Below are 22134 nucleotides of genomic sequence, written 5' to 3'. Positions count from 1 at the left end.
TGGTGTAACTCTCAAAGTGCTCCAAAAAATAAAAAACTATTTTTTTAATGTGTTTGTGACTTGTGTGCGATGTAGCCGCACTTGCATCCTCAAAGCAGCAGCGACAAGCGTGCATCTGTCTGTTAAAGGGTGGTGACACCCTCAAAGTGTGCTACACAAACAATAAAAATATTCTTCTTTTTTCTGTCTTTGTGAATTGTGTGGGCTGTAGCCGCACCTGCATCCTTAAAGCAGCAGCGACAAGCGTGCGTCTGTCTGTTAAAGGGTGGTGACACCCTCAAAGTGTGCTACACAAACAATTAAAATATTGTTCTTTTTTTTTCGGTCTTTGTGAAATGTGTGGGCTGTAGCCGCACTTGCATCCTCAAAGCAGCAGCGACAAGCGTGCGTCTGTCTGTTAAAGGGTGGTGTAACCCTCAAAGTGTGCTCCACAAACAATAAAAATATTCTTTTTTTTTTTCTGTCTTTGTGAATTTTGTGGGCTGTAGCCGCACTTGAATCCTCAAAGCAGCAGCGACAAGCGTGTGCGTCTGTCTGTTAAAGGATTACATCGGTGACAGCATCCAAGTAGGCATGTCAGACAGTCCGTACCTGTACTGGCAGGAAAAAGAAGCAATTTGGAGGTCCCTGTACAAACTGGCTCTATTTTACCTGAGTTGCCCCCCCTCCAGTGTGTACTCCGAAAGAGTGTTTAGTGCAGCCGGGAACCTTGTCAGCGAAAGGCGTAGGAGGTTGCTTCCACAAAATGTGGAGAAGATGATGTTCATAAAATGAATTATCAACTCTTCCAGGGAGACCAGCCTCCAGAACGTACAGAGGGACCTGTGGTTCCAGCAGGGACGAATTAATACTCTGTGAGGATGAGGATGTACACACTGAAGAGGGTGAGGAATCGGTGGATGAGGAGGATGAGGATGACATCTTGCCTCCGTAGAGCCAGTTTGTGCAGGGACAGGTAAATTGCCAGCTTGTTTTGTGGGGGCCCAAATGAACCAATCATTTCAGCCACAGTTGTGTGGCAGACCCTGGCGCTGAAATGATTGGTTTGTTAAAGTGTGCATGTCCTGTTTATACAACATAAGGGTGGGTGGGAGGGCCCAAGGACAATTCCATCTTGCACCTCTTTTTTTTCTTTGCATTATGTACAGTTTGGGGCCTAGTTTTTCAATGCCATCCTGTCTGCCACTGCAGTGTCACGCCTAGATGGGTCACGTGTTTGTGCCGCCCACTCGTGTCGCTTAGCATAGTCATCCAGCTACCTCGGTGCAACCTTTTGGACATAAAAACACTATTGTGAGGTGTGAGGTATTCAGAATAGACTGGAAATGAGTGGAAATTAAGGTTATTGAGGTTAATAATAGCATAGGAGCAGAAAAACCTACAAATTCTGTGATTTTAGCTGTTTTTATGCTTTTTTTCAAAAAAATACAGATCCAAAACACAAAACCCAGAACCCAAAACACGGAAGGGTGGTTTTGGCAAAACCAATCCAGATCCAAAACACGAAGAAAGATCCAGATCCAAAACCAAAACACAAAACACGAAAAGTGGCCGGTGCACACCCCTAGTTAGGATAAGGGTTAGGGGTCACCGTTACTTACTACCAAAACTACTCCATGACAGACATAAGTCACAATCAGCTGGCCACTGGACCAAGAAGAAGCCGGCACATCGCTGCTACCAGGTGACTGAGCAATGCACCGGGACACACAATTTTGTTGACATTCTAATCATGTTGACTTTGCATGATTGTCAACATTCATCATGGTCAATTTCAACATGATGTATGTCAGCAGTATTAGTATGTCGACATTCTCATGACATGAGTGTCGACAAAGTATATTGTACTCTTTTACAAGCATCAGAATTTCAAACTCTCACTTTTCAACCTAAATAACCTCATACACTTCTGACATTGACGGTTTACCTATTGCAGAGTGACCAGTGAAGGACACTGGGGTGCATAACTAGAGATGTGCACCGACCAACATGTTTTGGTTTTGGATCTGGATCTCCCCTGATTTTGGATCTGAATCTGGTTTTGGATTTTTTTCTTGGTGTTTTGTTTTTAGGTTTTGGTTTTGGATCTGTATTTTTTCCCAAAAATTATATAAACAGCTAAAACCACATAATTTGGGCCTGTTTTTGTTCCTACAGTATTATTAACCTTAATAACAATAATTTTCACGCATTTCTAGGCATTTTTAACCACCTCACAGCTCACAATATTGATTTAACTATTTTTCACCAATACAGGCCAAAGGCTGCAGCGAGCTGGCTGGCTAAAGTAAGCAACAGAGCAGCGGCACAAACGCACAGCAGTTTAAAAAAATATCAGACATCTGTGAAACATTGCCACACAGCAGTGGCAGACAGGATGGCAGCTTAATAAACTATAATAATGTCAGTTGGCAATGCCCCAAATTGTGCCAAATGTAAAGGAAAGAGGTGCAAGATGGAATTTTCCCTCCCACCCACTCTTATGTGGGATATTAAAAAGGACATGCACAGTTTAACAAACCAAGCACTTTAGCCACTAGGACTGACACTTTCGTGGCTGAACTCCTTGGTTTGTTTAGGCCCCCACAAAACATTATTTGGAAGTACTACCTACAATTATTAAGGAGGAGGTTGATGATGAGGGTGTTGGTGGTGGAGATTGCATGTGCTGGTCCAAACTGCTGGTAGATGATACTGGACTGCTTGTTATTAATTTACAAATTATAATTTTGTTAAACAAATTGCATGAACTCGCTGCAAATGACGTAACAGGGAGGAGGTGCCTAGATGGTTAACTTTGGCTTTGCAAATGGAACAGATGCCTTCACAACTGTTGTCAGAAGTTAGATTAAAATAATTCCACACCCAAGACGTTGCTTTTCTGGCTTTATTTTTATCATTAGCAAGAACTGCTGCCACTGGTGGCTGATTTACGCAAACCACATCCTTATCATCAACATCCACATTAGCGTCAGATAGGACACAAATTTTCCCCTCATCCTCCTTTTGCACTTCCTCCACACTGTCATCCACATTTTTTATTATTTCACCATCTAATACTAGCACAGCCGTCATGGCGTCAGTGATCCGCTGTGAAACTGGGTGACAGCTGTTATACTTACTTCCTCTATCAAAGGACTGTTTAATAGTCAATTGTTTTTTTAAATTACTTCTGATTACGAATTAAGATGTTGATGATGATGCAAGTGTTGGTGTTGGAGATCAAAGGCGCTTGGATCCCACAGAGAGGGAGCAGGTAGGGGACACTGGACTTGTTACGTTTTGAGTTTTGGCACTTGGCAACATACACTTTGATATTTGATGAATGCGCTCCAAGTGACATAACAAGGAGGAGGTTCCTAGGTGGTTTAGGTCCCTCCCTCTACTCACTCTTGCATGGCAATGGACAAATATGGCTTGACAACTGTTGTCCAGATCGGGGTGGAAATAATTCCACACGTAAGAAATAGATTTTTTTGTCTTTTGTCCTGGCATGACAACAATGGGCTTTGGCTTTTTCAATCCATGGGCAACAGCTGTTGCCTTACTTACACAAAGGACATCCTCGGCATCAACATCCTCATCATCAACATCTTCATCATCAACATCCTCATCCTTAGTGCCTTCAACTACCAAAATATCCTCCTCCTCCTCCATGTGCAATTCCACAGAAGTATCCTCAATAACTATGGATGCAAGATGTTTATTGCCCTTCCACACATTTACAGAGGGCACAGAAATGTTGGAACCAGGAGGATCCTCCAGTACACTAGTATTTAGGTCTGGCAAACACATAGCAACCGCGGATACACTTGCACTCTCCTTGGGGATTTGTGATTCAATTTCTCAGGGCACACAGTTGTTTTTTCTGAAGGGCTATCAGAATCAGCAGTCTTCCTAAAGAAAGGCCAATGCTTTATCCTTTCCTTGCCACTTTGTGTATTGAAGGGCATATTGCCAATTTTTTGTTTATCTAAAGTCAAATTTCCTTTCAAATTTTTTTTCTTAACTTCAGTACAAGTAGCTTTACCATATCAATGGCATGACTTAAGCCCTGAGGCATGGGCCTTCATAGAGGACGAGGAAGTTGACGGCCTTGCACTGCTGGTGGCAGCTACAACATGTGGTTCTTGGCCTTGCTTTCCTGTCATGTGACAGCCCTCCATATTTTCTACGGTCTTGAAGCAGTTGCTTTGTGTTGCCGACTTGATAGATCTTGTGCGGCTAAGCCTAACATGCACAGACAATTATTAGAAAAACAAGAACATTTTTTTTTTTTTTTTTTTTTTTCTGTTCCAGAACTTTGGGCCCAGAGCACAGATTGATGATGACTGGAGTTGGGCAACACTAGCTTGCATTGTCGACTTGATAGATCTTGTGAAGCTAAGCCTAACACGCACAGACAATTATTAGAAAAAAGAAACAAGTTTTTTTATTTTTTATTTTTTTACTCCAGAACTTTGGGGTCAGAGCACAGATTGATGATGACTGGAGTCGGGCAGCACTAGCTTGCGTTGCCAACTTGATAGATCTTGCGCAGCTAAGCCTAACACGCACACATAAATATATATATTACACAAAAAAATACACTTTATTTTGGTCCAGAACTTGGGCCCAGATGGATGCAGCAGACAGCACAGCACCAGCCCTGGTGGATCAGCAGCAACAGCCCAGATGGACACAGCAGACAGCACAACACAACACCAGCCAAGAATGGATCAGCAGCACCAGTACCTCTCCCCAGCCCTACACTACCCACCCTCCCTGATTAGTCTCCACAGCCGGACTGAAATGGCGCCCGCCGCATCATATATATAGAAGAGACGAAAGCTTGCGAGCCGCGAGATTTCGTCTCTATAGTTTTGCCTCGATTTGTAGATCCAAGTCGGTGGGAACATCCGGGCTTGCTTGGATCCGACTCGGATCCCCTCAGTTCGGGTGGGTTCGGATCTCTTAGATCCAAACCCGCTCATCTCTATGCATAACTTGATCTGCGCGCATCACTACTTAAAAGCATTGCCCTTTTAAATTTCTGGTTTAAAGCTGCCGCTTGGTAAATAAACCTCTGCACCATCAACTGTTAAATAGAAGGAGGTGGCGTGATAACCTGATAGATGGTATGATGTAAATATATGTTTATGGGTATAGGTATAATGTGTGCAGGGTGTGTGGTACACATTGACCCCTGGGTCCTGGGGGAGCCCACACAACGCACACTCTACTGCTGTAACCTATACTTACCTCTTTATTGACACCTCTGTCATCATGACGAAGATGTGTGCATTAGACTTTGGCATGGTGCCAGTCTACTCAGTGCAATCGCTGTGAGAGAGGGGGGACCTCACGGAGACTACACAGGGGCCCTCTCCTCTCTTATACTACTGCCCTTGGTGACTTGAAGATCTTTGGACTGTCATTTGAGCATTTGTCCAACCTGAGTTGAGTGTGAGCTCAGTTGTCAGATATACAGCAGTAAAAGAATAACTGGGCAAGTGCAGTTTGAACTTTTAGGTGAAATAATATTTTATATAAGGTTTGGAACACTGGTGTCCAGAATACCTCAAAAAGATCTTACTATTCAGTGGGTTTCATACAGGTGAACATATGCATTTCGTTCCATGCTTGCAACCATGTATAAGTTTGTAATTATTAAGCAAATGGATTTTTCTATCATAGATGCAGTAATCCAATAAAACAAGCGTAACAAAGACCACTTAAGCAGCTGTAGCAGGTACGTAATTACAGTAACATGGACAACATTTTAGGCTGGAAGAAAAGTCTCTGAATGTTATGAAATAAAATAAAGTTTATTACTTTGAAAAAAAATTGGGGGCCCGCAATAGTTTGAGCACGAGATACTCTGCAGCAATTTCTAATTTCAATTTATCTTGAGACCAGGGTAATGGGACTGTGAGTTATCACAAAATATTACATGTGGTATTTAAGAGGGACGTAGAACTACTCCACTGTCTGTGTTCATTAAAGCTGAGATCTTTATCTCGGCTATGACTACATAATTACCATCAAATTATTATCTCATCTCTGTTGAACTGTGCACATCCCTAGGTCTGCATCTTAAAATATTTAGAGGATGATTTTAGTAAAGCACAGCATTGCAGAATGCTGCCATTTGCCGGGATGTCTGCGTTCTGCAATAAAAATGTCCTTTATGGTTCCAGGACGGAGTTTAATTTTTTTTTTTTCTTGGATTATATGTAGTTTTATTTAAACAAACAAGGAAACAAGAGGTTATCAAAATAGTGTATGAGGCTTCGCTAAAATAACAAAATAAAAAAAACACATTCATCCAGAGAGCAATGTATTTTTTTTTTAATTTTGCCATTCCCCAGCCCTCCTGATTTTCCTCTCATCCCATGACACATGCAATGTTGACATCTGGTTCTATAAAATTGGAAGTGACAGCCTGGGTACATTTTGTGTCAGTCCACTGCAGGAACAATTATCTTCTATTCCATGTTCCCTCAGTTCCATTCACACGGCGAGTATGAATTTGCTTTCAAATTTTAACACTCGGAAAGTGTTAGATGCTATATAGATTGCTTGGTAGACTATATTATCTCATTTTCAGCATTAACTTCTATTTTCGTAGCTTTAAGACAATAGGACTCAAGGCTTGGGCAGAGGTCACTTTAGTGACGCAGCATTGCTTTATAAGGCACCAGCAGTAACTTGCATTTATAACACAAGACTCTCTTTTGAAAATGCATAATATTAATGTTACTACTAGTATGAATGAGGGGTTTTTTGCATGGCACCATACTTATTTCTTAGTAATCTTTATGTCCTGCATGGTTGTGTCTTTAATTTTGAGGTGGGTGTAGATAAAGCAACCTACAGTATAGTCGGTAAGCTAGTTACAGCACTTACAGCAGCACAGAATATTTCAGGAGACGGTTGTAAAATATGTAAACTATGAAAGATGGCGTTAGCAATGTCGGCCAGGGGCATGCAGGGCCCACCAGTGATAGGGGTCTAAGCTTAATGGGTGTGGCCAGCCACTGGAGGGGGGGTGGCCAACCACCACAGGTGGATTTGGAAAACCATTAGAGAGAACATGCAAAGGACAAGGTCCCTTTATAAAGGAGGGGACAGGGGTGTGTCAGGTGGGCTAAGCTTGGTGTAGTTTCCATAGAAAAAAAAAGCACCCAAGTTCATCCATGATATTGCTCCACCAAGTTACTGACAGCTAGAAGAGGGGATGGGGCCCTCAGGCAGTGAGGCCCACCGGGGTTTCCCCTGTGCACCTGTGGGCCAGTCCGAACATGGTCGCAAGGCAACCAGCTTTTTGGAACTTGATGAGTTTGGACAGAGCACAGTCTCTATAGACTGCTTTGGGGACTGCATATGCCAATGAAAATAGAGGGACTACAGCATTAATATATTTGGGTGACACTTATGTAATGTGGAAAATCTCCCAAAATGGCAACTTACAGTACACTAAAACCAGTAATATTTCCCTAAATAATGTGATCAAAGAGTTTTATCGGCCTATTCATCATCAATTAATTTTTACAAAAGCAGGTGTAATGCATTTTGAATAAGCCCCTTAATCGTTTTAAGTCAGGGACCATTGGTAACTACTAGTGCTGTTCAGATTTGTTTCAGTGTGTTACAAGTTTAAAAGTTTTATGTAAACCTTAGATTAATCTAAATTTGAGCAAGGCGAAAAGATTAAAACATGTACAAGCTTGTTTATGGTTAATAATATGTAGTGCTTTCATATTCAGCAGCGCTTTACAGAGATTGTTTAATGAGTCCCTGTCCCGATATACCTTACATTCTATAGTCTCAATTACATAGGGTTCATTGTGTGAGATGCCAAATAAACCCATTATTATGTCTTTGGAGTGTGGATGGAAACCGGAGCACCTGGAGGATACTCAGGCACCCATAGGGGACATAAACTGCCACCAAATCATTAAGAGTATATATAAAAAGAGGGGGTAAGGGACAGAAATACCGCACAAAAAATCAGTTGAAAATAATATAGGGGAGGGGTGGCACTGGTGCCCTATCTCACCTAGGGTATGAAAATGTCTTACTATGGCTCTGTGTCCACTGATGTGATAGAATAATACCCCTTTCAGACATCTCGAGAATCCCGGGAATTTGGCCTGCCTCGGCCAAATTCCCGGGTACCCGAGTCTGTCTGAAAGGTAGCCGCCCCTGCAATTGACCAGGGTTTTTCCCGTGACTTAAGTCCCGGGAAATTACCCTGCTTCTGTCTGAATGGTGCTACCCAGGAATTTACTACTCCCGGGCAGCACCAAGCAGCTTTTACATTGACAGCGCAGAGCATCCTATAGGACGCTCTACGCTGCTGCTCATTACAATGAGTTGGCAGTGCAGAGCGTCCTCATCACCCCCCGCACCGGTGGCTGTGGCGCTGACAAACGAGTCAGCAACCATGGCCGGGTCCTCACACCGGTGCTGGAGACCGCCGGTGGTTTGCAGCCACAGCGGGCCGCCCGCACTCCCGCTGAACCACCAGGGTAGTTATTATATTATAGATAGAGGCTGCACTTTGATTGGATGGCTGCCTGCTGCATGATGATGACATCATCAGCGGCAGCCGGAGAGGGGATAGGTTAGGAAGAGCAGAGGAGAGGCAGGTAATATTTAAAACTAAAAAACCCGGCTTATGTCTGAAAGGGGTCTACCTGGGAATTTCCCGGGTAGACACTGCAATGTGAAAGGGGGGGTCTCGACCAAATACCCGGGAATTTGCAGAGGAGAAATTCCCGGGTCTGAGCAGGAAATTTCCCGGGTTGTATGTCTGAAAGGGGGTATCAGTGACGAGAGCCCTGAACATGACAGGGTAATAAGGACTGACAGTCACTTAGTGCAAGTTGCTGAGTGTTTCAACAAAATAGCAGTTCAAACACCAGATTATTTTGAATTTTAGAACACTGTAAACTTGAGTAATAGAGACTAGGTTTAGAAGTTGGGTGAGGTTTGCTCATAGCTCCCGAATACCCCGATTTTCACAGGACAATTTCAATTTGCAGAGCATCTCTGGTGCAAATTGAGGCAGGATTTTGATAGGCAGTAGCATGGTTTGAGCAGATACAAGGCAGGGCTTGTTATGGTATGGCATGTGTAAATGTTGGGAGTGCAGTTTGCATTGGCGCAGAGAGGGGGTGGGAATGGGTACTAATTATCCAGGCCTCTCGGAGAGACCCAGCGTGTACATGAACAAGCTGCTGAGGGGGACAAATGTCCCCCTTTGCAGCGTGCAACGCTGCTTCCCGATGCCGCACGTGTGTTTTACATTATATTTTTTACCAGAAGGTGCGTGACCACGTCTCCTGGGTTTGACTATGCCCCTTAAGTACCCAGGCTCTTTGGATGTTTGTGCTTAGGATTTGGACCATGGCCCTCATTCAGAGCCGTACGCTCTGAGCAGAGCGCACGCTCTGAATGAGGGCCGTCCTCCATAACTATGGAGCGTCCTCCTGGACGCTCGTATAGCTGTGGGCCACCACCCACAGCCTATACGAGCGTGCCGTTTGATGGCTGCGATGGTCTTGACCATCGCGACCATCGAAACTGCGAGCCGGAGCCTGCGGTTGAGGTTTTCAACCGCAAGGCCCGGAGTGATTTTGGCTCTATCAGAGCCAAAATCACTCCCACTTACATCACTAGTGATGTCAGTGGGCCGGCTTCTGACGGTAGGCGTTCCCTTAGGAACGCCCCTGGCAGGGAGGCACGCCCCCGGCTCGCCCACCAAAGGGGGCGTGCTGTCAATCAACATTGACAGCACGCCCCCTTTGATCAGACACAACGAACGAAGGAAAGTCCTTCGCTCGTCGCGTCTGGCGCATGCGCACGACGGAGCTCCCTCCGTCGTGCGCATGCTCAGTGCAGAACATCGACCCACTTGCGTGCGGCCAGCCGCTCGCGAGTGGGTCTGAATCAGGCCCAATGTTTGGACCATTTTGGCTAAAGTTAAATCTAGAACTACTATTTGAGAGGAATTTGAGCTACTTTTCTTGACTACCAATACAATTAGGTAGATTGAGATTTGTATTTCTTTTCTTTTTAAACATATTTAATTTCTATATGATTCATAAGATATTTGGAACACCCCATAAAAAACTAATATGGCTATTTTTCTTTAAATAATATGCATTTTGGGGTTACAGTAACTACAAAAACACAGCACTAACGTATGTTGCCAAAACCAAGGCCAGCATCTACACATAACAATGGCACTCTAACACCAATGAGCTGATAAGTTTGTATACAACAATTTGTTTATGCCAATATGTACCACGCATACACACAGCAAAGCATACATTACTATGTAGAATTTTCTGCCTCTTCTATTTACGACTCCTCCTAAGTTGGGAGAGGAGCAATGAGGTGGGTAAAGGGACAACCAAATGCAGTGTGAGTGCTATAAGGGCATGCTTGCCTCATGTCAGTAGCTGCATCACATGAATGTCTGTGGGCTGGTGCAAATATACGTGTATTTGATGCTTATTTGCCAGCACTAGCTAATTGCTTCTGAGTGGCTGATTACAGATTTACCTCTGAAGCTGATTGGTGCTTTCCTCTTCATATACTGTAGGCCCAAAACTCAGCATCATCCCCCATGTATTTTCTCCTGTGATCACTGTATGAGCTGCATGCCAGCGATCATTACCAAGAATCATGGAAGTAAATGGGATGGATAATCCTTCTTTACATTATGTCAGTCACTATTATGCTTATTGTACAGCAACTACAGGAAGAAGAGCGTGCTAAGTAGTCTGAGTATCTCTGATCTCCATGGTGGAACTACTGTAATGCAGTAGGTGCAACACTCCAGAGCCCCTGAGGAATCAGCGTTCTGCCAGCGCAGCCAGAGACCCCCAATGCCCATCTACAGACCGGAGTGATCCACAACCGCTTTCAGATTCTCCATAGAGAAGTTCACTGAGTTGTGTTGGTGCCAGCGAGCAATAAAGCCTGCATAAAGTAGGCACAGTGTCAGGAGCATAACTAGATATTTGAAGGCCCCATAGAAAAAGTATGTACCACCCAATGGTGAAAAATGTATATAACACATGTAACTTTCACAAGGAAGATGATCCCAATAGCAACTGCACCGCTTGTACCTATGGTAGTTACACCCTTGCTCAGTGTACAGACACTGGCCATGCAGCCTGCAGGGAAGGAGGGCGCAGGCTGCATTGCATGTGAGGAGTGACCACATCCCAGGTCACATCTCGACACCAGGCAGTCTGCTCAGCGCTGTGCAGTGGCTCAGACACACATACTCTGAGTGAATAAGTACCACAGAAGTATCTTTCTCACATGGGGAGGGGGCAGCAGACCTTGAGAGACAGTGAACTTGTTAGCGAGGAAAACTAGTTTACCTAGTTCAGCCACCAATTGGTCTAGTAATTTTTTATTGCCTATATGTGAAGTGCAGGGGCAGAGAGATCCTGGTGAGCGATTTGTGCTGTAGACTCAAGGTGAGTCAGGAACCTCAACTCTTTAATCCATATCATTGCACCACCGGAAACAGTATCATTGCCTCTGCCATAATAACAGAAGCTGATGATTCCAGGTTTATCATTTGGCACAATAATATATGGGCTATGGCCTGCATTATGTTAGTGCACAGTACTATAGTGAATTTATTTGCTCTTTTTGCATGAAATTCAGTCTAACAGTATTTCTTTTTAGAGGATGGTTTTCCGTGTTCTCTACATTTGACTAATGTGCCTTTGATTTATTAGCAGATATCTGTAATACAGATACCTAGTATACATAAGAGGAAGACTGGGAGGCCTTTACACCAGCAGGAAAAACATAGATCTTTTGGCGATTTTGATTCCTCCTGGATGTGCATGAAAGTGTCCTGTCTAGTTTCAACTACTTCAAAGGCCAGCTGAGCCAATTATTTTAAGCCAGTCTTTTCACAATACTCAGCTGTGGTACAGTGACACATTTCTAAAGTCAATGTTCCTTATTGTAATCTAAAGCACATTGGAGGCCACTCTAAATTCATCCCTGCAAGCTTGCCCTTATTAGATGTTCACATTTAAATTCAGGCTGCAGCCACAAAGCTGTTCCCCGCTGCAGAACGGCAAATGCAAATGCACGTTGAGCTACAGTAGTTGGATCTATTAGAAGGGAAGGGAAATGCTAGCCACAGTCCCTAAGTGTACAGAGGTGGAAATTAGATTGTGCCGTTCTATGGGACTATGGGAATAACTAGGGGAACCATTTACACAGCATCAGGAGGGCTATTTGGTGGATGTTTCACCTCTGGAGCACCACAAGAGCCAGACCATCCCCACCAGCTGCCTAATGTCCTCATCCCTCCCCCAAAACATAACATGCATGTCATAAAAGGAATATGATAGGCTTATTGTAGAGCAGGTTTCTATCTTAAACATAGCACATTCTTCACATTTATTATATTCTGTGAAGATTACTGATTCACAGACCAAGAGGATGGTAGGGAATTACGCTGCTTTCTTAGCATAAAATATATATATTATATATATATATATATATATATTTTTTTTTTGTTTGTTTGTTTGTTTTGTTTTGTTTTGTTTTTTTGTTTTTTTAAGTGCAATTAATTCTGCAGGTGATTGCATATTTGCAATGCTCGAGTTTATCCAGAAACTGTAATCTCAATAGCAATATGAAAACAAAAAGAATCCTTGGTAATAGGCGCAATGTGAAGCTGCTCAAAACAGGGTCACCACAAGGAATTTCACCAAATTCTCTTTATCACAATTAAACAAAGACAAATAGTGAGAGTCATTATTTTAAGAGCTATGATAATAATTGACATGAAATTACAAGTAAGATGAAATTATACAGTACATCCCTGTAGTGGAAATCAAAGCTGATGATCAGGGGAATCGTACTTTCTGTGTCCCCCGATTATTGTGTATAATCATAAAAAAGAAATAAATATACACATGTGTAAAACCAGTTTTTTCTCTAATAATTTATAATAGTTTAATGCACCCTTTGTGTTCAGTAAATGGGGGAGCGGTTGAAAATGTGAGCGTACCCAAACTCACACATCTTATTGTGGTATCAAACATAAGGTGCCCACACATATACCGATGTGCTCACAATACGATTTTTTGGCCAATTTCCACATGAACTTTCACGGGAGCTCCCTTGCCATCGTGATCACGATTTTGGAAAAAAGACACCCAATCTGTCTTACGATCTCACGATCTATCGGATCGTACGCATCGTGAGATGGCCATAACAAATCATGAGTTTAAAAAAAAAAAAAAACAGGCTCTTGACTACTGGTGGGAAATTTAAATAGCCATAACAATGGGAGGAGTTATCTAGGGAGTATAAACAGCAGGCACCCTTTAAATTCTGTGTACATTCTGCTCTGCTACTAGATGAGGCTAGGTGTATTCCTGCTGAATCATGTACATTGCTACTGTGCTCTTTGTATTTGGCTTGCCTTATACAAAGTTTATTCTACCTGCAAGTGTGTGCTACCTACCTGCATTCTATCCTGTTCCTGAATTCTGTACTGATGCGTCCCTATCAGTATAGAGAGTGTTGGTCGCTGAAGCTGGGGTCCGGGAGATTAGGAAGAGGGCCCAGCGAAGAAGGACGAGAGCATGCTGGACCAAGGAGTGGCTTCTACAAAGGGATACCCGCTCTCACATGTCCTTGCTGATGGAGATCAAGGAGAACAATCCGGACGACTATCGGAACTACCTGCGCATGGATGACGCCAGCTTCCAAGAATTGCTGCATCTGGTGACCCCCCACATCCAGAGACAGGACACAAGGTGGCGGAGGGCAATCCCTGCTGAAGATAGACTGGTGGCTACCCTAAGGTACCTGGCTACAGGAAGGTCACTGGAAGACCTAAAGTTTGGGACACTCATCTCACCTCAGTCCTTGGTCTCACCTCAGTCCTTGGGCGTCATCATTCCGGAGACCTGCAAAGCCTTCGTAAAAGTGCTACAGTACCATTATTGCAAGGTAAGTAAAAAAAAACACCACACATTGTTTTCTTGTGTAAAGAAATTATTTTTTTTTTTCTCAACATAAAGAAAAAAATAGCCTTCATTTAGTACAATGTGCACTGATCTGCAGGCAACTGAAAGTAAAGTGTGCACTAAACTGTGTGCAATATCCTTTTTTTATAACAATTTTACAAAAGAACATTATCACCAAATTTTATGAATCCCAATAGGTAGCCGGCTGTATGTGATAGGGTGGGTCAGACGCCAGTTTGAACAGGCCAATACACACATGGCACAAGTACACATTGTGGCCCCGGCTTCCAGCTATGTGTACTTGTGCCATGTGCGTAGTGACCTTGTTCAAATGGCGTCATCACCACCCTATCCCATGCAGCAAGCACCTATTAGAATTCATAAAATTTGGTGACATTAAAAGCAAGACAAAAAAACAACCAAATTAAATATCACCAAATTTTATGAATCCCAATAGGTAGCTGGCTGTATGTGATAGGGTGGGTCAGATGCCAGTTTGAACAGGCCAATACATATATGGCACAAGTACACATTGTGGCCCCGGCTTCCAGCAATGTGTACTTGTGCCATGTGCGTAGTGACCTTGTCCAAATGGCGTCATCACCACCCTATCCCATGCAGCAAGCACCTATTAGAAATCATAAAATTTGGTGATATTAAAAGCAAGAAAAAATTTACATCTCTGTATATTGGGGCAACTCATCTGCTGCATCCAGCAGAGCCTTATACAAGGTGGTGCTGGTGCTTGGGGTGCTTGGTGGGGGAGTAATATCTAACTGGGCAGGGGGGGACGGACATACCTATTTGAGGCAGGGGAAAATAGCATTGGATCTGCAATGTATGTAGAATTTGTTAGATTTTGCTCATACAGCGACTCAACAGGTCGTGGGTTAACCTTAAAAAATGTCTTTGTATATCTGTATCCATATCTCTCAATGTGCTGTTCACATGAGCTGTGAAATCATCTATTGTATCTGGGGGTTTCTGCAGCAGCCGTTCTGCGTTTTGCAATAAATGGTCCTCACGTTCTGTAAGATTCTCCTTTCTCCCTTGTTTTTTTTTCTTTTTTTGGGGTTGTTGAGAAGATGAGGGTCCAGGTGGAAGTGGAGTTTCCACTTGTGTGGTATTCTCCAGCTCACTGTCAACACCGAGCAGACTGAGGTCTGGTGTGGATAATAAATCAGGGTGTTGGATGGGAGTCTATATAGGAAAAAAAGATATAAAAATATATTATAGTCATGTTATAACCCCTTTTTTACTATTTTTACAGTTTCCTAACATCGTGGAGGAGTCGGCCAGCATCGCGGAAGATTTTGAACAACGTTGGAATTTCCCTAACTGCGGAGGAGCCATCGATAGGGAAACACATCCGCATCAACCCACCTGCCAACACCGGATCATACTACTACAACTACAAAGGATTCTTCAGCATCGTTCTCAGGGCAGTGGTGAATGCCAACTACAAATTTCTGTTTGTGGATGTCGGCAAGAATGGCCGTGCTTCGGATGGTGGGTCCTTCAAAAAGACGGCTTTCTACCAGAGACTCACCAACAAAACCCTCAACTTGCCCTCACTGGACCAGACAAAGCACGGCCTAAATTACGTTTTCGTTGCAGGCGAGGCTTTTGCATTACATGAACATGTGATGAAGCCATTTGCACACAGGGGCCTGACCAGAGAGAAAAGGATCTACAACTACCATCTATCCCGGGCAGGGCGCATTGTGGAAAATGCGTTTGGAATAATGAGCAACCGCTTCCGCATTTTCCACACCACCATCAATCTACATGTGGAGAAGATAGACTGGGTCGTGATGGCGTGCTGTGTGTTGCACAACTTTCTGCGAAGAAAATCTACTCAACAAGGACCAGTCCCAGCTAGAGCAGAAGATGTAGGACTCCTGGAGGACATTGAACATTTGACATATGTGTCTGCACCACCAACTACAACAACATCCACCGCATGTACCAAAGAAGTGAGGGAGGAGTACATGACCTATTTCAATGGACCAGGTGCTGTACCATGGCAGGAGGACTGTCTGTGAACTACTGACTAAATTGGACATTTGGGATTTAACAACAAAAACATTAAAGATTTTGGTTTAAACTGTGTCACTACTTTCCAAGACTTCTGCAACCTCCTCATCTCCCTCACGCTCAGACATCAAGATGATTGATTCCCTTTGAAGCTCTTGTTCACTGATGAATGACATCATATGGTAGTACCAAAGTGCAGGAGTATATATTTCATCTGTGCCCACTCCTGATTTTTTGGAGTCATCCACCTTCTTTTTTTCTTTGATGTACACTGTCCTGAGATTTTGAATCTTTTGCCGTACAGTTTTCAGGACTGCATCAGATATGTATTTTTTCGAATACACCAACAGTTCCTCTAGTGCGTCCAACTTGTGCGACTTATTGTGGTACTTCCGAGAACTGATCTTCCCCAGACACTCTTTCGAGTGCAGGATTTCAATGAATCCTGTAACGAATTCAGGTTCAGAATCCATGGACATTATCTATAAATAAGAAAAAAAAGCACATTTAAATATTTGTGTATATAGTTTTGTTAAATGTAATGTTGTTATAGTTCACATTTTTAATATTCTAATATTATCTTTTTTGCAGGTTTTTAAAGGTTTGTTATGGTATTCTAATCATGTTTTCTTTTACAGGAATGTCATGTGTTTATTGCTTGGTAATATAATGTGTTTCTTTGTTTGACAGTATGGGTTTTCCACCTATGGGCCTGTCGTTGTGGTAGAACTACAGATCCCAGGATGCCCTAAAAACAGTTTCAAAGGTGGGTGGCAGGTCATCCTGGGATCTGTAGTTCCACAACAGCTGGAGACCGAAAGGTAGAAGACCCCCAGCTTTAAATAATGTGTGTTTTTAATTGTAATGTATGGTGATTTTTTGGTAAAATACGTGTTTATTTCTTTATTGTTTTGTTATATTACACACATTGGTGGGCAGTGGGAGCTTAATGCATGACCCAGCCACCGCCCGCTTCAATACGGCGGGCGGTGGCTGGGTCATGCATTTATTACCTGGGGGCACACATTGGTGGGCAGTGGGAGCTTAAATGCACGACACAGCCACCGCCCGCCTCAATACGGCGGGCGGTGGCTGGGTCATGCATTTATTACCTGGGGGCACACATTGGTGGGCAGTGGGGAGCACATATTGGTGGTGAGTGTGGTTGCATTTAAACTGTACAAATACTCACCAAATATCCAACAAAACAAGACTTCAGTGTGCAGGCTCCCAAAGTGCGACTGTCTTGCTCCATACACGATGCTGCACAAGATGGCGATGGGGCGTGTCCAGGCTTCTGTCAGTCAAATTCCGCATTGTGTGATGAATCGTACAATTCATCGTGAGGAAAAAACCCTCACGATCGGCTTCCATCGTGTTCATGGTTGGCTAATCTGTCCTACAGCACGGCAGATCAGAAGATGCAATGTACGACGAGCGGGGACGCGCATCGGCATCGTGCTCGTGAGTATAAACTCACGGTCTGTACTTTTTTTACCCGATTCGTCGTCACAATTCGTCAAAATCGGCCAAATCGTGTAAAATGTCGCTATATGTGTGGGCACCTATACAGTATAAAGGTATCTTTTCCTCCCATGTGATGTTCAAACCGATATTCCGTGTATCAAGATAAACCAGTGATAAAGTATAGGCGTACCCCCTCAATGATTAATCAACAAAGAAACAAGCATGTAAAGGTTTCGATAATATCTGTGCATGAACCATACTCTCGGTAAGCATAGATGAACTGAAGCATATCTGGGTTTCTTTAAACGGCTCTGGTTGTTATCACCATAACACTGGCAGTCATCAAAATAGGCGCTCCAGACACTGTAACCTGTGACAGATATATCTCCAAAAAGCATTTATTAAAAAAAAAAACATTTAGGGTATCGAAAAATAGGTAATAGAAAACATACCATGTTCAAGGACACTTAGGGGTCTATTTACTAAGCAGTGTTAGGAGTGAAAAGAGATAAGGTGCCAGCCAATCAGCTCCTAACTGCCATCTCACAGGCTGTGTTTGAAAAATGACAGTTGGGAGCTGATTGGCTGGCACCTTATCACTTTTCACTCTGTCTCCTAAAGGGGCTTACCCATTAGCAGATAAATTGAACGATAGAACTATATATCATTCAATCGTTCAATTTATCTGCTATGGATAGGCCTTGAACGATGACAGATGGAACTCCCGCTCCCGATAAATTGAATCTTTCATCTCTCCAACATGTTGGCCAATTATCGCATATTGCTGCCAGATATTAGAAATATCTGGCAGTTTATATGCGGTAAACGATGAATGACGAAAGATATTAGCAGCAGCTACAGAGCGCTGCAGAGAAAAAAATCCACTCCCTGAATGATGTCATGCGATATCGTTCAGCGTTCGTCTTTTGCCAAAATCTGTCATGTACATGACAGTTATTGTTCAGCACAGCCACCAGAATTTTCAAGGTATATCTTTTGTCTTTCATCCCTCAGAAAAATGTCTGCTAATGGATAGGCCCCCAACACTGCTTAGTAAATAGACCCCTTAGTATACAAAAGTCCAGAGCGATACAAAAATGTTTATATTTGATACCACAATAAGATGTGTGAGTTTGGGTACGCCCATATTTTCAACCACTTCCCCTTCTACTGAACACAAAGGGTGCGTTTGTACTAGGGATGAGCGGGTTCGGTTCTCAGAGAACCGAACACACGAATTTCGGGGATCCGGGGCGATCCGAGCGATCCCTGACTGCCCCGTATCCCTCTCCCGAGGCAAAACCTCACGATCGGCTGTTGGACTCGAGGTTTTGCCTCGAGTCGTTATTTTTGAAAATCCCTTTGCCTTCAATGGGCAAAGCGCTGATTGGCTGACAGAGCCATCTGTCACGGCTCTCAGCCAATGAGCGTTAAGCCCATTGAATGCAGGGAAAAAACAACTAAAAGAAGATGTTGCTGGTTCCCACGGCCGGCACCCCCCGCTGCCAACACACCAGCTGTTGGCTCCCCCATTGCTGACCCCGCCGGCAGCCCCGCTGCTGACACCACTGGCTCCCCCATGCTGCCGACACTGTCGACACCCTGCATTGAGAACACCCCTGCACTGCCGACACAGTCAGCAAACCTGCACTGAGGACACCGCTGGCACCCCCGCTCTGCTGACACCACCGGTACCCTGCACTGATGACACTACCAGCACTCCCACACTGCCATCCCATGTACTGAGGACACTATCAGCAACCCCGCTCTGCCGACACTGCTGTCACAGTAAGTGCACTATCGGTGTATCCACACTGTATAACACACTGTATCCATGTAGGAAACTGGAAGCTGAACTGCCACATGTTAGTGCCGCCCACTGTGTCACTTAGCTTAGTCAGCCAGCTAGCTGGATGCAACGTTTTGCTCTTAACTGGATTCAAAAAATAATATTGTGAGATGGTGAAAATTGATTGGAAATGACTGGAAATAAATGGTATTGAGGTTAATAATACTGTAGGAACAAAAACAGGCCCATTTTATGTGATTTTAGCTGTTTTTATTAAATTTTAAGAAAAAATCCAGATCCAAAACCAAAACCGAAAAACAAAACACCAAGGAAAAAAATTCCAAAACCAGATTCAGATCCAAAACCAGGGGAGATCCAGATCCAAAACCAAAATACGAGGGTCGGCGCTCATCTCTAGTTTGGACTGATATAAATTATTATAGAAAAAACTGGTTACACACGTGTGTATATTTATTTCTTTTTCATGATTCTACGCACCAACCGGAGGACACAGAAAGTAGGATTCACCTGATCATCAGTGTGTTCCCCTATGATTTCCACTACAAGGGATGTATAATTTCATGTTACTCACAATTTCATGTCACTTATTTTTATAGGGCTTAAAATAATGAGGGGTCTATTTACTAAGCTGTGTTAGGAGATAAATAGGGGTATTCAATATGGGTGTTTTTTGCGTTAATATCGCACTTTTTACCGTTTTTGCGTTAATATCACTGATTTTACTTTTACACCGTATTCAATATCAAAGACATCGCATTTTTGAAAAGTCGAAGTTAAAAAACGGGGATAAGTTTTCACCATTGAATAGGTGTCGAAAAAAAGTGCAGAATTGGGGTTTAGGGGTGCAGGCTTAAAAAAAATAGCCTGCACCCTTCAGAATGACCCCTTGAAACGATCTGTGTCAAAAAAAAAAAAAAAAATCGGGACACCCCAAAAAAAGCACTTTGAATTTGGGGGCCAAAAAAAAAAATGTTGGGGAACAAAGTTAAAAAATAGCGAACTTGACTCTGGGGGGGTCCCCAAGTATGCCCCAGGTGTTTTTTTCATTGCAGCTCCTTGCGCAAGTGGGTTTTTCGCGATTTTTTCAAGTATGTTTAGCAACTTTAAAATATGCTGACCCCCATTTTCAAGTACCCCAAATTTGCTGGGCATAGTTATTTTTCCCCAAAAAAAATTCTAAATGCTCTTCTGCACCACTTTCTTCAAAGTCATATTTATGCACTTGCAGCGGCTATTAAAAACCCCGACTTCCTTCAGGAGTTAAAAATGAGGGTACCCATAGTGATCCCCTATGTCTACACATCATTAGGGGGTCCCTAGAATATTTCCCGAAAATTCCCGTTTTTGTTAACCTGTTAAAAAAAAGTGTAAAAATGTAGAAAAAAAATTACATAAGGTTCCCCCCCCAAAAGCCAAACCAGCCCCAGGCTAGCCAGTGGTGGTTTCTAAAAATACGGGGAACAAAATGTGTAGGGTTCCACTGTATTTTAGAAACCAACACCAGGCTGCAGGGACTAGTGCTGGTTTTAAATATAGGGGGCAAAAACGACGTGGGGTACCCCCTATATTTTAGACCAGCACCAGACCCAACCGACCGGGGTGCAATGCCACAGCCCGGAGACCCAATCACCGGGGCTCCAGGTCCAAAGCATTACACCCCAAGTCGACCAGCGCAAGCCAGTGATCTCGGGGGAGTCGGGGACCCCCCAAAAAAGGGTCCCCCCTCTCCCGAGCACCACAGGCTTACGCTGAAGCCTGGGGCTCATCCCCATACCCCTGGAGCGATGGGTATGGGGGTAATGGGGGGGCCAAATAATGTAAGACTATTGTACTTTACAGTGGAACTACAAGTGCCAGCATGCCTGCCATTTTGCACTTGTAGAACTACAAGTGCCAGCAGACATGCGGCACCTGTAATTTCACTGTAAAATAAATAGTTAAAAAAAGACAAAACACACACCGTTCCCAGCGCTGACTGTAGAGCGCCCGCTGATTGGCTCCGGCAACTGACAGTTCCCACGTGGTGTGACTCGACCACGTGGGAACTGTCAGTAGCCGGAGCCTATCAGCGGCTGCGCTACAGTCAGCGCAGCCGCTGATTGGCTGACGGGACTGCAATGCCCCGTGAGGTGCCGTCAGCGGCCATTCGGGAGCTATGTGTATGTGTGACAACACACATACACATAGCTAGTAGCGTGGATCGGGTAACATGTTTTTTTGTTTTAAAACACCCATGGATTACTGCGGAGACCAGCGCTGGATGTAGGTGAGTATGAAATCTTTCTTGCAGGGCCAGCTACCATGGATCTCTACGTGGAGAAGGGGACAGATTCATCTGGTATAGGTAAGTATGTGTGAATGGGTAGGTGTATGCAATAAACTTATACTGGGCACGGTGTGTGTCTTTTGTCTTTTTTTAACTATTTATTTTACAGTGAAATTACAGGTGCCGCATGTCTGCTGGCACTTGTAGTTCCACAAGTGCAAAATGGCAGGCATGCTGGCACTTGTAGTTCCACTGTAAAGTACAATAGTCTTACATTATTTGGCCCCCCTATTACCTCCATACCCACCGCTCCAGGGGTATGGGGATGAGCCCCAGGCTTCAGCGTAAGCCTGTGGTGCTCGGTAGAGGGGGGACCCTTTTTGGGGGGGTCCCCGACTCCCCTGAGATCACCGGCTTGCGCTGACCGACTTGGGGTGTAATGCTTTGGACCTGGAGCCCCGGTGATTGGGTCTCCGGGCTGTGGCACTACACCCTGGTCGGTTGGGTCTGGTGCTGGTCTTAAATATAGGGGGTACCCCACG

The sequence above is a fragment of the Taudactylus pleione genome, unplaced genomic scaffold, assembly GCF_031769625.1.
Source record: "Taudactylus pleione unplaced genomic scaffold, aTauple2 ptg000431l, whole genome shotgun sequence".
NCBI lineage: Eukaryota > Metazoa > Chordata > Amphibia > Anura > Myobatrachidae > Taudactylus > Taudactylus pleione.
The sequence above is the reverse complement of the archived record's forward strand: the minus strand, read 5'-3'. Positions refer to the sequence as shown.